This window comes from Halichoerus grypus, chromosome 1, assembly GCF_964656455.1.
Source record: "Halichoerus grypus chromosome 1, mHalGry1.hap1.1, whole genome shotgun sequence".
In the NCBI taxonomy this organism is placed as follows: domain Eukaryota; kingdom Metazoa; phylum Chordata; class Mammalia; order Carnivora; family Phocidae; genus Halichoerus; species Halichoerus grypus.
The window spans coordinates 12,389,482-12,404,601 of NC_135712.1; the positions used below are offsets into that span (position 1 = coordinate 12,389,482).

The 15,120-nt window shown below is 42.9% G+C and overlaps 1 long non-coding RNA gene across 1 annotated transcript; it reads left to right on the forward strand.

The window, feature by feature from the left end:
• Positions 1 to 5,136: 5,136 nt before the first annotated feature.
• Positions 5,137 to 14,853, forward strand: LOC144379631 (uncharacterized). The gene is made up of 3 exons (XR_013442960.1): positions 5,137 to 6,126; positions 6,286 to 6,505; positions 14,032 to 14,853. It is a non-coding gene; the product is annotated as an uncharacterized LOC144379631 (long non-coding RNA).
• Positions 14,854 to 15,120: the final 267 nt, after the last annotated feature.

Genomic DNA, 15,120 nt, shown 5'->3' on the forward strand with positions numbered 1-15,120 from the left:
CCAGGGCGCGGGCCGGGGGCGGAGCACCGACTGGTTCCTCTACTGACGTTGATCGAGTCGGCTCTCACCACTCCCACCGCACCCTCCCCTCCCGAGTAGGGGAAGGGACCAGGGGTTTGGGCTTTTTGTTTACTGCGGGAGCCTCAGGGGCTAGAACAGAGCGTGGCGTTTGGAACCACGCCGAGTACCTTTCATGCACTCTAAAAATGCGATGAATGAATGAATGAGTGAATGAATGAATGAATGAAAGAAAGAATGAATGAGCGAATGGGTTTTCTCCTGGCTCCCCCACTTACGAGTTCCATAAAACGCTCTGATCCTAATTCTCCAATCAATAAACAGGGATAAAAATAACCACCATTGAATTGTAAAGGCTTGGTATAGTTCCAAGAGAAATACTATATATAGTATACATATATACTATATACTATATATATGGCATATATCTATATATATATACACACTACATATATACTAGTATATATATATACTATATACTATATATACGGCATATATATATATATATATATACTACATATATACTAGTATGTATATATACTATATATAGTATAGCAGAACTCTATTTCTCCCAATCTGTACCTGGCCTTCACATTATCTTAATCGTGTCTTTCACAGCTCAGAAGTTTTTATTTGAATGAAGTCCAACTTACTGATTTTTTCTTTCGTGGATTGTGTCTTTGGTGTTGTATCTAAAAGTTACTACCAAACACAGGGTCATTTAATTTTCTCCTGTGTTATCTTATAAAAGCTTTAAAGTTTTGCATTTCATATATATAGGTCTGTGATCTACTTTGAGTTAATTTTTGTGAAAGGCGCAAGGTCTATATCTAGCTTCTTTTTCCTTTTCCTTTTCCTTCCTTTGCTTTTTTGATCTTCTGTTTTGTTTTGAATATGTAGCTGCGTCAGCACCGTCTGTTGGAAAGACTGTCCTTTCCCGGGTGAACTGTCTCTGCTGCTTTGGCAAAGATCACGTGACTATATTTGTGTGGCTCTATTTCTGGGCCCTCTGTTCTATTTCATTGATCTATTTGTCTATTCTTTCCCCAATACCAACTGTCTCGATTATTGTAGTTTTATAGTAAGTCTTGAGATGGGAGGGGAATCCAGAACACTGAGGGGGCTGGTTTTAGATAGGAGCAGGGACCTTTTGTCCTTTGTAAAAGGAGAAAGGAAGACAGAAAGAGTGGGCAGATTTGAAGGCAGAAGGTTAAGAGTTTATCTGACATGTGGCTTTTTGTAGGAAGTATGCTTTTTATAGGAAGTATGCGGCAAAATCTGCTAATGAGATAAGCGGAAAGGGTCATGAAGGAGGTTTGTGGAGAAAGAACATTCTAGATGTGAAATACCCTCGTGGAACAAAGGCTTCATGATGAGAGGTGACCCAGTGAAGGCATTTCTCTGGGCTGAAGAGCGTCCTAGTGAGCTCGATCCTTCCCTTCATAAGATCCATACTTCTACACCTTTCTGCTCTTCCAGGGGGTCACTGGAAAGAACACCAAATCAGGGGCCTGGAGAACAGGATCTGGTCTCAACTCCAGCATGAACGTGTCATTAGTCAAGTTTACTTCTGAGGCCAAATGTTCAGCTCTAGCTTCCTCTTGGTAGGTCCTGGCTGAGGTTGCTGATGGCTGGGCCCATTATAAGCCATGAGCCATTGCTCAAACTTGCACTTGTGAGGACAGTGAGGGCCAATCCCCGCCCCCCCCCACACGTTCCCCCACCCCCACCCCGAGACTCTGACTAAACCATGGTTTGACCGCACTTGGTTTCTCTCTCCCTCTGCATGTAGCTGCCTTCTGCAGCCCAGGCAGGTGGAGAGAAACGGGGCATGGAGGGGTTGCGGCTTCCGACTCAGCTGCAAAATCTCTCTGCTAATAGTTCAGGGTGTTGCAGCCTTGGCATTTTGGCATTTTCTGGCCCAGTGTGACAGAGAGGCCTTGCCTCCTTCACACCAACCTCAGCTCCGACACTAAGCCATATGCACATGACTTTTCGTTCCCCACCTCTGATTCTCAGAATGAGTCATTTCCTTCCTCTTTTACTCTCTTAGACTAGCAACATTCTCTAGGGCTTGGCTCTGTCCCTCCTTCACGCTACCAGGCTCTTTATGACTAAGGTACCAAAGTCCTGGGGCAGCTGCAGTCCTGTGGAGCCCAGACCATCGCCCAAGCTTGCTTGAGAAATGGGTGCCACCAGTGCTTGAAGGGAAAGACAAATAAGAGTGAGGGGATTTGAAACATCTTTCTTATCCAGAACATGCTGATGGACCAAGTGATTCCTAAAGTCTATTGAGATAATACTATGGCAATGAGTTAATTTTGCATGAGTGTTATTGAATCTCATCTAGTGAGCTACTGTGCAAATGTGGATTCATTTTTAAAAATCCCTCAACCTCACCGTTTTCTCACATACCTTGACTCTCCCAATGTCACACAGCCATTCGTTGGGAGGACTATGAGCGTGGGGAGCTGCGGGGTTCCCAGGAAACCCTGATCTTCTAGGGGAGTGGCCCAAGAGGGCAGGCAGCTCATAGGAGGCTGGTGAGAGCCTATCAAACTGCCCAGACTTGACCCTCGGTCCTGGTGCGTGCTGGGGAACAGCAGCTAGTGGTACCATTTTCCAAGGTGTTATGTGTGATGGGTAATTTCCTTTGGCACCTTGGCTAAGCTATGTCTTTGGGTATGGCAGCCCTCCGAGGTTCCCGATCTCACTGGGGAGGATTCAGTCAGTGTCCCCCAGAGTGAACGCACTGCAAGGAACTATGGAGCCCTCATGATGGGATTAGTGCCCTTAGAAGAAGAGAAAGAGACTCTCACCAGGAACCCACTGGCCGGCCACATTTATCTTGGACTTCTGGCCTCCACGACCATGAGAAATAGACACCTGTTGTGTAAGCCACCCAGTCTAGGGTATTTTGTTGTAGCGGCCCAAGCAGACTCAGATAGTACAGTTTTCATATAATTGAATTTTCTAGAAACGTAACTGCCGTGTAAATTGAGGAACGATTGTACTCTGTTTCGTGTAGAAATTTACCACCCGTTCTGCATTCTGGAAAAGCACACACCAATAACACCACTCATGGTATCTGAGTCAACACGGGATCATGCTTGTATCAGACTTTGTGGCAGCTGGTGCGTCTGGAACCGGAAATCAGTGCAATCCAATGTACAGATGAGCAAATTCACTCCTCACTGTGTCTAGTGAGGGTTTGAGGTAGGTGAGGCTGCGAGGGCAGAGTGCAGGGCTGAAGCTCTGGTAGTAGCTCAGATGTGATGGGGCCCTGGGGCCAGGACGTCTGTGACAGCGATGGATTAGAAATATGTCAGAAGATGAGTAAGCGGAACTTGGTGTGGACTTACGGTTACATAAGGAGTCAGGGCAAATTCCCAGGATCCTGGATTAGGCATCAGTTAGATGGTGGTGCCGTTTTGCAAGGTGTTATGTGTGAAGGGTAATTTCCTCTGGCAACTTGGCTAGGCCGTGGTACCTGGGTTTGGGCTAAATGCCAGTCTAGATATTGCTGCAAAGGTATTCTTTAGATGTGATCACCATTTAAATCAGTAGACGCTGAGTAAAGCTGATCTGCCTCCCTACTGTGGGTGGGCCTCACCCCATCACTTGAAGGTGGTAAGAAAAGAGACTTGAGATTGCTTTAGGTAGAAGGAGTGCTCTCTCCAGACTGCTTTGGACTCAAGCGCCACATCAACTCTTCCCTATGTCTCCAGCTTGCTGGCCTCCACAATCACTTGAACTAGTTCCTGAAAACAAGTCTCTCTGTCTCTCTCTCTCTTCATATTGCATTGGTTCTGTTTCTCTGGACAGCCCTAACTAATATAGTATACATCAAGGAAGGAGCAGACGTTGGGTGTGGAGGAAATGGTGAGCTCAGTTTGGGGCACAGAGGGTTCAAGATACAAGGGCTTTGCATACGTTTCCAGGGGTAGTTGGTTCTATGCACCCACAGCGAGGAAGATTTAGCGCAGGGGAGGATTTGGAGACGAGACTGTCACATTGAGTGCAGAGGAGCTACTCCGGAGAGCCTGGAGAGTGGGACCTGGGGATGTGAGGACGGAGCTACCAGCGGCCTTAGCCTTTAGGGAACAGTGGAGAAAAATCATCCGGCCGACGAGACCGGAAAGGACCAGTCAGGGAAGTGATAGAAAAACCACAGCTGCCACGGGAGAAGGGTTCATGGAGGAAGCGGTTGACAGAGTCTAAAGGTGCCAAAATGTCAGGAAAATTAAATGCCTAGCTGTCGTGGGCGACTTGGTGGGGTGTAGGTTTTGTGCGGTGGGGAAGGGGGAAAACCAGGTGGCCGTGGGTGGCCTGAGGACTGAAACCCTGAATGCAGAGGACTCGTTTGCAATGGATTTTTGCCAGGAAAGTGTGAGAGGAGATAGTGTTGCTGCTGGAGGGGTTTTGGGGGGTAGAGAGGTCCTGCTTCATTCCCCCCACACGGGAGAGCCTTGGGTGTGTTTAGTTTATTTTTTATTTATTTTTATTTTTTGAGAGTGAGAGAGCGAGAGCACAAGTGGGGGGAGGGGCAGAGAGGGAAAAATTTTTTTTAAAGATTTATTTATTTTAGAGAGAGAGAGAGAGCGAGCACGAGCAGGGGAGGGGCGGAGGGAGAGAATGAGAGTCTCAGGCGGACTTGGCGCTGAACTCGGAGCCTGGCTTGGGATTTGATCTCAGGACCTTGAGATCACGACCTGAGCTGAAATCAGAAGTTGGACCCTTAACCGACTGAGCCACCCAGGCGCCCCCTTGGGTGTGTTTAAATCCTGGTGCCCAGGAACCATCGGCGTTGGAGAGGAAAGGAAACAGAAAACAGGGCTAAGACAGAGTTCAAGAAAACTAATGATGTATTGTATGGTGACTAACATAATATAATAAAATTAAAAACTACAAAATAAATAAATAAATAAATAAATAAATAAAAGACAGAGTTCAAGGTCTGAGCAGGTGAGAGTGGTACCTGATCATCACAGATATTTTCAGACGAGGCTTTTCTAACACATGGTAATTTCTACTTGCATTTGGGAAGTTTCCCAGGATGGAAATAAGTCACTGCCTCTTCGGTGCTGTCTGGAACCCAGCTGCTTCCCCTGCCACCGAGGGGACACACTTTTTAATTCCATAATATATTCTTTCATTTAACAATTTTTTTCTTTTCTTCAATTTTAATTACGCCTCAGGTATGCAGAATCGGAATCATCATAATGCTTCATGACATTTTCCTGACATTTTCCCATCATTGGACCGTATCTGTCCTGCTTCAAATTAGTTATTTTAAATAATATAATAACATCCTATGAACCCACTTACCTGCTCTCATCTCTGCCCCTAACAGTAACCTACATCTAACCCTCCCGCATCCTACCCGCCTGATTCCCCCAAACCTGGGCCTATCATCTCCCTGCTTTCTCTCTTTTATATTGCTTTGTTACATGAGTATGTATCCCTTGAAAGCACTTAACAATTTTTAGTTGTTTTTAATTTAGGGTCTTTGGGACTGTACTTTTCCATATAATATAAAATTGCTAAGGATCATCTCAGCAGTTGCAGGTGGCTACAATTCATTCCATTTGGCTGCTACATAATGTTCATTGTGCGGATAGCCCATGGTGCAAGGCAGAATTCTAACGTGGCTGCCTAGGCCCTGGTGTCCACACACCTTATTCAGTCAAACACTAATCTAGGTGCTGCTGTGATGGAATTCGGTGGATGTAATCCAGGTCCCAAATCAGTGGAACTTGACTTAATCCCATGAGCCCTTTAAATCTGGGGCTAGAGCCAGAGATTTCAAGCTGCAGTGATATTTCCTTGCTAGCTTTGCAGAGGAAAACGGTCATGCTGTGGACAGGGCCATGTGACAGGTGGCCTACAGAAGCTGAGGATGCCCCAGCTGACAGCCATCAAGCAAGTGGGGCCTGTGACCTACCACAGCTAGGAACTGAACTCTGCCAACAACCAGTGAGCTTGGAAGCAGACCCCAGCCTCAGATGAGCTGGTTGCCCCATGCAATACCTTGAGCCAGACTGGGAAGACTGTGAGCAGAGAACTCAGCTCCGACCTGTCCAGACTTCTAACCTATGGAACTTTGAGGTAATAAATCGGTGTCATTTTAAGCCACTAAGTCTGTGCTAATTTGTTATGCAGCAGGACAAAACAAGCACAACGATAATCTAATCTCCTACTTTCCTTTGATGAGTATTTGGGTTGTTTACAGTTTTTCTTTTTCTTTCTTTCTTTTTTTTTTTTAAGATTTTTTTCCCCAAAATTTAGGTAATCTCTCCACCCAACGTGGGGCTCGAACTCACAACCCCCAGATCAAGAGTCACATGCTCTACCGACTGAGCCCACTGGGCACCGCCAGGGTTTTCTTATTGAGTAGTCGTGCTCCAAACGTCCTTGTATATTTTGCCTATCTGATGGGGCACGAGCTTCAGGGATGTTTCTGAGAGTGAAACTGTTGAATCGTAAGGTATGTGAATATTTCACTTTAGAAGGACATGCCAAACATTCTCCCCAGTATTCTTACATGAGTTTATTCCCCTACCAGCAAACATGCAACTACTTCTCTTTATATGAGCTTCTAGCTCAGTTATGTTTGGTCAAGAGGGTCTGGTTTGTGTGATATCTATTCTTTGAAATTTGTTTAGGGCTTCTTTATGGCCTGGTATATGAGCAGTTTTTGTAAATGTTTCATGTCTGCTTGAAAAACTGTGTTTTGGTTGCATGACCCTCTGTATTTTTTAGGTGATATTCAAATCTTTTATATTTTAGCTGATTTTTTTGTTTGTTTCCTGGACCCATCATTACTGAGAATGGTGTGTTAAAATCTCCTATTGTGAAGGTGGATTTGATCAATTTCTCCCTGTATTTCTATCAAAAGTTTTTTACTGAAGTCTGATTAGCATACAGTGTTATATTAGTTTCAGGTGTACAATATAATGATTCAATAATTCTATACATTACTCAGTGGTCACCATGATAAGTGTAGTCACCATCTGTCACCATATATTACAATATTATTGACTATATTCCCTATGCTGTACTTTTCATCTCTGTGACTTATTTATTTTGTAAGTGGAAGTTTGTACCTCTTAATCCCCTTTATCTATTTCACCCATTCCCCCACCGACCTCCCCTCTGGTGACCACCTGTTCGTTCTCTGCGTTAAGTTTGTTTTTTTGTTTGTCTCTTTTTTCCTCTGTTTATCAATTTTTTTTGCCTCATATATTATTGGGGAATTAAAACTTTTATAATTTTTAAAAATCTTCCTCATCCTGAATAATACTTTCCGATTTATTTTATAAGGCATGGTTAACCATACATCTTGATTTGCTTAAGACAGTCCTGGTTTATTTCTCTTTTCCTGCTGTAACTCTTTTTTTTTTAAACATTTTATTTATTTTTAGAGAAAGAGAGAAAGAGAGAGCAGGGGGAGGGGCAGAGGCAGAGAATCTGAAGCAGACTCCCCACTGAGCACGGAGCCCGATGCAGGGCTCAATCTCACGACCCTGAGATCATGGCCTGAGCAGAAACCAAGAGTCGGATTTTTTTCCTTTGTATAAAATGATTTTTCCTCTAGAAGCTTTCAGAATTTTCTTTGTCTTTGATAGTTCCATATTTAAAAAAATTATTTTTGTTAAATCTCAACTCTTGAGTACTTTTTTAAAAGTATAGTTAACATACAGTGTTATATTCATTGAAGTGTACAATATAATGAGTCAACAATTCCATACATTATTCAGTGCTCATCATGATGAAAGTGCTCTTAATCCTTTGATTTATTTCACCCATCCCCCCACCCACTTCCCCTCTGGCAACCACCAGTTTTTTTCTCTGTATTTAAGTTTTGTTTTGTATTAAGTTTGTTTATTCATGTCTCTCTTGTTTTCTTTGTTCGTTTGTTTTGTTTCTTAAATTCCACATAGAAGTGGAATCACATGGTATTTGTCTTTCCCTACCTGGCTTATTTCACTTAGCCTTATACCCCCTAGGTCCGTCCATGTAGTCACAAATGGCAAGACGTCATTCTTTTTTATGGTTGAGTAATATTCCAGTGTGTGTGTACATATAGTACCATGTATACACACACACACACACACACTCACACACACATCTTCTTTATCCATTCATCTATAAATGGACACTTGGGTTACTTTCATATCTTAGCTATTGCAAATAATGCTGCAATAAACATAGGGGTGCATATAACATTCTGAATTGGTGTTTTTATTTTCTTTGGGCAAATACCCAGTAGTGGAATTACTGGATCATATGGTAGTTCCATTTTTAATTTTTTGAGGACCCCCCCATACTGTTTTTCACAGGGGATGCACCAATTTGCATTCCCACCAATAGTGCACGAGGGTTCCTTTTTCTCCACATCCTTGCCAACACCTGTTGTTTCTTATATTTTTTATTTTAGCTATTCTGACAGGTGTGAGGTGGTATTTCACTGTGGTTTTGATTTGCTTCTCCCTGATGATGAGTGATGTTGAGCATCTTTTCATGTATCTGTTGGCCATTTGTTTGTCTTCTTTGGAAAAGTGCCTATTCAGGTCCTCTTCCCATTTTTTAATTGGATTATTTATTTTTTTGGTGTTGAGTTGTGTAAGTTCTTTATATGTATTGGATATTAACCTCTTCAATATTTCATTTGTAAATATCTTCTCCCATTCAGTAAGGTGCCTTATTGTTTTGTTGATGGTTTCCTTCACTGTGGAAAAGCTTTTTATTTTGGTGTAATCCCAATAGTTTAATTTTGCCTTTATTTCCCTTGCCTCAGGAGACCTATCTAGAAAAATATTTCTATGGCTAATATCAAAGAAATTACTGCCTATGTTTTCTTCTAGGATTTTTATGGTTTTAGGTCTCACATTTAGGTCTTTAATCCATTTTGAGTTTATTTTTGCGTACAGTGTAAGAAAGTGGTCTGGTTTCATTCTTTTGCTTGTAGCTGTACAGTTTTCCCAATACCATTTGTTGAAGAAACTGTCTTTTTCCCACTGGATATTCTTGTCTCCTTTGTTGTAGATTCATTGACCATGTAAGTATGGGTTTATTTCTGGACTCTGTATTCTATTCCATTGATCTAAATGTCTACTTTTGTGCCAATGCCATACTGTTTTGATTACTACAGCTTTGTAATATATCTTGAAATCTGGGATAGTGATACCTCTAGGTTTGTTCTTCTTTCTCAAGATTGCTTTGGCTATTTGGGATCTTTTATGGTTCCATACAAATTTTAGAATGGTTGTTCTAGTTCCGTGAAAAATGTTGTTGGTATTTTGATAGGGATTGCATTAAATCTATAAATTACTTTGGGTAACATGGACGTTTTAACAGCATTGGTTCTACCAATCCATAAGCATGGAATATTTTTCCATTTGTTTGTGTCCTCTTCAATTTCTTTCATCAGTGTTTATCAGTTTTTAGACTACAGGTCTTTCACCTCCTTGGTTAAGTTTATTCCTAGGTATTTTATTCTTTTTGTGCAACTGTAAATAGGATTATTTTCTTAATTGTCTTTTTTGCTACTTCTATTTTTAGTGTAAATAAGTGCAACAGATTTATGTATATTAATTTTGTATCCTATGATTTTACTGAATTCATTTATCAGTGCTAGTAGTTTTTTGATGGCGTCTTTAGGGTTTTCTATGTAGAGTATCATGTCATCTGCAATTAGTGAAAGTTTAACTTCTTTCTTGACCATTAGGATGCCTTTTATTTATTTTTTCTTGCCTCAGTGCTGTGGCTAGGACTTCCAGTACTATGTTGAATAGAAGTGATGAGAGTGGACATCCCTGTCTTGTTCTTGATCTTAGAGGAAAAGCTCTCAGTTCTTCCCCATTAAGGATGATGTTAGGTGTGGGGTTTTCATATATGGCTTTTAATGATATTTCCCTGTTTTATTTAAGGTGTCTAGGTGTGAGTCCCCCTGCCCCCTATTTTTCCTCTTTCTCATTGAATAGGCCCTTTAATTCTGAGATATTTCTTTTTTTTTTTTTTTAATTAGGAAATCTAGCTCCATTATTCCTTCAACCATTTCCTTCTTTTCATTTCATTCCTCTGTCTTTCTGGGTCTCATTATTGGGATATTAGCACTTACACATAAATCACCCATATTTCTTTGCTTTTCTCTAATATTTTCTATTTTTTTCTTGTCCTTCTTTTAAGGAAGTTCCTCAGTATGGATTTCCAACTTACCAACTCGTTCTTGACTTGCATCCAGTCTGCTCTTTATTTCCATCAATGTGCTCTTTACTTCAACTATTTATATTTTTTGTTCCTTAGGCTCAGTTCCCTTTTTATGTTGCTTTATTATTGTTTCACTTCTTTCTTTTGTTTTTAAATTCTATTTATTTAAGACAGAGAGAGAGCAAGCAAGAGAGCATAAGCAGGGGGAGCGGCAGAGGGGGAGGGAGAAGCAGGCTCCCCGCTGAGCAAGGAGCCCGATGCGGGACTCGATCCCAGAACCCTGAGATCATGATCTGAGCTGAAGGCAGACGCTTAATCGACTGAGCCACCCAGGTGTCCCAGTTCTTCTTATTTCTTAATAATTTATTAGGCTAATTTTAACATCTTACCTTAAACAACATTTCCGCTTCTGATGGAATCTGTAATCCAGGGTTTGTTGTTATTTGCTTGCTTGTTTGTTTTGAAAATGGTTATGCTTCTCACGTGTGTTTCTCTATTTTGACCTGTGAGCGCATTTTCCATGGTGGGGCTGTGGGGGATTGGTGTCTCTCTCCGGCAATATCCATGAAGGCTGGCCTCCAGTCTCCATGTGCCCCAGGGAGTGGGTGGGGATGGATCAGTCCCTGCCGTCCACACTCAACAAAACAAACTCCTCAGGTTAGCTCTCCACCCTTTGTCCCAGGGAGAAACAGTGTTAGGAAGAGTTTTGGATTTTGATTCCTTTGGCATGGAGGTTTGAAAAGGGAGCTGTCAGAGAAGGGAATCAACTATATGTGTGTTTCCCCACTTGTTTTTCTTAACTCCTCATAAGCACAGGACTACTGAAATGCCCCGATTTTCCTCCTGGAGATAACTGGGCCACAGGTCTGGGTCGGGATGGGTGTAGGGAAGTCAGTTTGCCCCTGACATTGGCTGGGGAGAAAGAAGCCCAGAGCCCGTGGTTTCTTTCCTGTGTAAGCCTTTTCAGAGCCAGCCTACCAGCTCCTCCTGCCTTCTGGCCAAAGCCCCCCATGCTTTCACAACCACGTTCCCCAGGAGTTTCTCATACTTTTATCAGTTTTCTCCTTAAAGTTTTCCCTAGCTTTATCTTGGGTGAATCACCACTCTTGCTGAGTCAGCATCTGAAACTAGAACCGGAATCCACTTATTAGCTATTTCCCGAGTGTCCACTCTGCTAGGCACTGCACTGGGAGCCACAGGACCCTCAGTGAGTGAGGCTGGCTCATTCCTCATCCCATGGAGCTGCTTCCAGAGCCGTGAAGAAAGACATTCAATAAAGTGCAACGCAACCAGATAATTCCTGACAGTTGTGATCTGTTCTAGAAAGGAGACAGACCAGGAGCCATGAGAATGTATGGGGGCACTTATCCTGGGGAGTTAGGGACGATGTGACAATCGAACCAATACTGGGATACCAGAGAAATGTTAGCATTAGCTACTGGGGAGGGGGAGGGGATAAGAGAAGGGGCATTCGCTAAGGTGTGGGTGTTTGAGATTTTGGTTTTTGCTTGTGTAATCATGGAGTAAAGGTTTGGTTGACATAACAAAATGTTCTTTGTTAAAAAATAGTGATTATAGTTTATTTATTTAATTATCAGAAGCAGTAAATATCTTTTAGCTGATATGTCTCAAAAATGTTTCTTTGTCACCAAAGTTTTTATTTTAAGTGATAAAAAAGTGATGATGGTAGCTAGCATGTATAGTGCCGTCAAGGAGGGAAAGATCTGGGGCTGGATTCTGAGAGCAACGGGAAGCCATTATCAGCGAGTTGGAGCAGGAGAGTGGGAGAACCAGAGCTGCTGTTCCAGAAGGCGACTCTGCTTGCTGTAAGGACAGGGACTTGGGAGCAGGGAGATGTGTGAGGAGGCTGCTGCAGTCGTCCTGGCAGAGACGATGGGGGCTGGGGCTGAGCGCTGGCCCTGGCCCTGGCGGAGGAGAAACACAGATGGGTTTGGCAGGTATTTAGGAGCTGGGCGAGGTAGGGCATGGTGATTGCATTGGGGGCAGGAGGCCAAGGGGTGATGCCAAGGATTGAGGAAGCACAGCCTGGAGGAGAAGCAGCTTTGTGGGAAAGATGAGGAGTTCACTTGCTTCTCCTTGATGATGACTATTAGCTTTTTGTTTTTGTTTTTGTTTTTTTATTTATTTGACAGAGAGAGACACAGCAAGAGAGGGAACACAAGCAGGGGGAGTGGGAGAGGGAGAAGCAGGCTCCCCGCTGAGCAGGGAGCCCAATGCGGAGCTCGATCCCAGGACCCTGGGACCGTGACCTGAGCCGAAGGCAGACGCTTAACAACTGAGCCACCCAGGAGCCCCTTTGTTTTGTTTTCAAGAGATCAACCCAACTATTGCTGAGTAATAGTCTAGTAATGCTGCCATTTCTCAGAAAACCCCTGACATAGTAAGGACTGAGTTGCAACTTTGTGAAAAATTCCCATAGCAGGTTCCCACATGGTTTGAGCAGTGGCCCATTGCTGGTGGAGGCATCTGTGAAGGAAAGCAAAGAATGATCTTGGCCTGAGGCCTTCTGAAGTGACTCTCGGGAGGGTGAGTCACTCCATTACTGTAGGCCCCGTCCTACTCAGGCCCATTGGAAGCAGGAGGAAAGGACAGCTGGTTTGAACATTAACGAGGAAAGTTGGCCCAGTGAAGAAACTACTCAGCTCTCACTGAGGCATCATCTGGCAGATTTAGTCACAGGCTGTGGGCGCTGGATGTTTTCTTTATTTTTCAGTCTCTAGCTTCTTGAGTTGCTCCATTCTGTAAATTCTGTGTCTGAATCACTGGACATGATTGATTTTCTCTGCCCTGTATTTACAATTTTACTTACTTAATGGCTGGTTTGAAGTAAAAGTTTCACACACACACACACACACACACACACACACACACATACATACACATCCCAAACAAGTCAGTACTTATCCTTCCCATGTGCCATGAAATGTGCCTATTCAATTCTAGTCTAGTCTATTCTATTCTGTTCTATTCTATTCTATTCTATTAATTCCATTCCATTCCACTCCACTCTACTCCACTCCACTCCATTCCAGTCCATTCCAGTCTACGCCACTCCACTCCACTCTATTCCAGTCCATCCCAGTCTACGCCATTCCACTCCATTCCATTCCACTCCACTCCATTCCATTCCATTCCATCCCCTCCATTCCATTCTATTACACTCCACTGCACTCCATACCACTCCACTCCACTCCACTCCATTCCATTCCAGTCTATGCCACTCCACTCCATTCCATTCCACTCCACTCCATTCCATTCCCCTCCATTTCATTCCCCTCCATTCCACTCTACTCCACTCCATTCCATTCCATTCCCCTGCATTTCATTCTATTACACTCCACTCCACTCCACTCCATTCCAGTCCATTCCATTCTGCTCCACTCCATTCCACTCCACTCCACTCCATTCTATTCCACTCTACACCATTCCATTCCACTCCATTCCTTCTTTTTCTTTAATGCTGTGTCTGAGACTTACTGAAGTAATTTCATTACCCACTAATAGGCTCCAAAGTGCAGTTTGGAAAACATTGATTTGGAAGTAGGCACGGGAAACCCACAGGCCACTGTAAGCAAAGTGCAATTAAAAGTCAAACCTTCTTAAATTCTTTATAGATCTTGGATACTAGCCCTTTATCTGATAAGACATTTGTGAATATCTTCTCCCATTCCATAGGTTGCTTTTTAGTATTGTCGACTGTTTCCTTTGCTGTGCAAAAGCTTTTTATCCTGATGAAGTCCCAATAGTTCATTTTTGCTTTTGTTTCCCTTGCCTTTGAAGACGTGTCTAGCAAGAAGTTGCTGCGGCTGAGGTCGAAGAGGTTGCTGCCTGTGTTCTCTTCAAACTCAACACCCAAAAAACAAAAAATCCAGTCAAGAAATGGGCAGAAGACATGAACAGACATTTCTCCAAAGAAGACATACAAATGGCCAACAGACACATGAAAAAATGCTCACCATCACTCGGCATCAGGGAAATACAAATAAAAAACACAATGAGATACCACCTCACACCAGTCAGAATGACTAAAATTAACAACTCAGGAAACAACAGATATTGGCGAGGATGTGGAGAAAGGGGAACCCTCTTACACTGTTGGTAGGAATGCAAACTGGTGTAGCCACTGTGGAAAACATTATGGAGGTTCCTCAAATTTAAAAATAGAGCTACCCTATGACCCAACAATTGCACTACTAGGTATTTATCTGAAGGATACAAACATAGTGATTTGAAAGGGCACCTGCACCCCAATGTTTATAGCAGCAATGTCTACAGTAGCCAAAATATGGAAAGAGCCCAGATGTCCATCAACAGATGAATGGATAAAGATGATGTGGTATATATATACAATGGAATATTACTCGGCCATCAAAAAGAATGAAATCTTGCCATTTGCAATGACATGGATGGAACTAGAGGGTATTATGCTAAGCGAACAGTCAGAGAAGACAAATACCATATGATTTCACTCATACATGGAATTTAAGAAACAAAATAGATCACTGTAGGGGAAAGGAAGGGAAAATAAAATAAGATGAAAACAAAGAGGGAGGCAAACCATAAGAGACTTTAACTGTGGGAAACAAACTGAGGGTTCCTGGAGGGGAGAGGGGTGAGGGGATGGGGTAACTGGGTGATGGGCATTAAGGAGGGCACGTGATGTAATGAGCACTGGGTGTTATATGCAACTGATGAATCACTAAACTCTACCTCTGAAGCTAATAATACACTATATGTTAATTAAATTGAATTTAAATAAAAAATCAAACCGTCTTAGGGTCAGATTGGCCATGCAAATACAGCAAGGGGCCCTGTCCTTTCAGGTCTCCCAGCAAGCTATGAGGCCCTGCGTCCCCCCATTCATACCCC